Consider the following 2,500-nt stretch of genomic DNA (forward strand, 5'->3'; position numbering starts at 1 on the left):
TAGTTAATGTTATGGTTACAGTATGGGTCTTAAAGGGATTATTCAATGATGGCATGATATACTTTTAATAAAACTTGACTGTCTATGCAGTAGAAAGGCAATAAAAAGAGTCTGAAATCAGTGGACATGACTAGAGAACGTCTTAGATTACGTATGTAACCCTGGTTCCCTGAAGAGGGAACTCGAACTGGTCGAGACACTGTGGGAACGAGTCGAGACACTGTTTGTTACGTCGTGAAACACGTGTGAAATCAGACCAATGGCGTGATGTCATCGACGAGGAAACTATAAAGCATACCCAATCAAACCGCGCTAGCTTCTGATAGCCTGAAGCACGCCGCTCACAGGCATGCAGGGAGTATGGCAGGGCGACGCAACGTCTCCTTCCCTCTTTAGGGAACCAGGGTTACATATGTAACCTGAGACATTCCCTTTTAAGGGAATTCAAGCTGCGTCGAAACTCTTTTGGAGCCCCATACCGCCATACTAACAAGTGCCTGTATGTGTGAGTCACACTAGCACTCTAGGGCAAGAGAACTCTGGAACTTGGAGTGGAACCCACATCCAGGCTATAGAACCTGACAAAGGTGAGCGGAGAGGACCAGCCTGCCGCATCACAGATGTCATTAAGGAAAGCTTCTGACCGGCCGACTCCTATGCAAGTGAGATAGCCTCGACTACCCACTTACTCATCCTCTGCTTGGATGCTGGGCACCCCTTCCTGGGTGACCCAAAACAGACGAATAACTGATCGGATTTACTCGGGGCAAACTCCAGGCATGATGGAGCTACCGAAAGGGCCTGTAGGTCTCCAATTCTTTTGAGAGACGATATAGCAAGGAGGAAGACATTCTTTAGAGTGAGGAATTTTTCTGGAACCTCTTCAATGGGCTCAAAGCTAGCTGCCGTAAGGCCTCCCAACACAATAGCTAAGTCTCATGCTGGTGCTTTAGTTGTCTCAGCCTCACAATAGCTAAGTCCCATGCCGGTGCTCTAGTTGTCTGAGCCTGTGCAGGTCTCAGCCTCAAAGTAACACGAAGGAAACGTGTAACCAAAGTATCTCTTCCCAAAGATAACCCACCCAGAGGAGTGTGGAATGTTGCTATATGACGCCACATATAAGCTGCCCTGAGAGAAAGCAGTTTCCCTTAGGCCCACAGGAGGATCTGGTGAGCCAGTTTGTATAGGTGGCGGGATTGCAGACACCCCGATGGTTTACGTAAGAGACCACCGATGTGTTGTCTGTTCGAACAAGCACATGATGGCCTCTCAGGTCTGGGAGGAAGTGTTTGAGTGCTAGAAACACAGCCATCATCTCCAGACAATTTATGTGCCAAGAAAGCTGATGGCCCTGCCACAGACCTTGAGCTGAGCGACTACTCACGATCGCCCCCCAACCCGTGAGAGAAGCATCCGTCATTATCATTACGCAACGACAAGGAGGCCCAAGCATGGGTCCTAGGGGAAAAAAAACAAGTTTTTCCCATAACCAAGGCATGTGGGCATCACCTCGTGACCTTGATTATGCGGAGTGGGTTTCCCCTCGGGGAGAACCCTTTGGTTTTGAGCCACCACTGCAGGGGTCTCATGTACAACAGGCCAAAAGGTATTACGTTGGACGTAATGCCCTGGAGTCGCAGTGGAGCATCCACACATTTCGTGAAGGTGCAGGGTGATAAACCTTGGCTGAAAGGAAGTACTCGATATTTGTATGCTTTGCCCTCGAAAGCAAACCTCAGAAACTTCCTGTGTTGTGGAAGGATTGAGACGTGGAAGTATATGTCCTTCAGATCTATCGTCTTATGACCTGATTTGCGACACGATCTGCTTTAAAGTGAGCATTTTGAATTTTTAGCTTCTTTACGCAGCAATTTAGGTGGCGCAGGTGTAAAATTGGGCGCAAGCCCCCATCCTTTTTTGGAACTATAAAGTACCTGCTGTAAAATCCAGATTCTCTGCTGGGAGGAGGAACCCTTTCTATAGCCTCCTTTTGCAGAAGAGACTTCACTTCCTGTTCCATGACCAGAGCCTGCTCGGGATGAACCACTGTTGGTAACACCCCGTTGAATCTGGGCGGGCGAGACCCGAACTGAATTCTGTAACCCTTTTCTACTGTTTGTAGGACACATAGAGAAACATTTGGCAGAAGTTTCCACGCTGTCAAAGAATCTACTAAGGGAAACAGTCTCTCGAGACTGGCCTCTGGTGTTTGTCGAACAGTCATGTCGATGCCCTGAATAGGTGAACCGGCAGGTAACAACCAACCTGAGCTCAGCTTTTTCTGCGCCCGATGCGAGGAGCTGGTAAATGGCCGACACTGCTTCCGCCCAGCAGTCTCAGGGACATGAAGGAACATCTGGAACACCGCCGCCTGTTTCTTAGTTTCTTGAAACCTCTCGACGACCGAATTAACCGAGTCGCCGAAGAGGCCATGAGAAGAGAGCGGGGCGTCCCGAAGCACGTTGTCCTTTATATCAGATAGATTTAACCATAGATGCCT

Source organism: Leuciscus leuciscus (assembly GCF_965113295.1).
Source record: "Leuciscus leuciscus genome assembly, chromosome: 18".
Classification (NCBI taxonomy): Eukaryota; Metazoa; Chordata; class Actinopteri; order Cypriniformes; family Leuciscidae; genus Leuciscus; species Leuciscus leuciscus.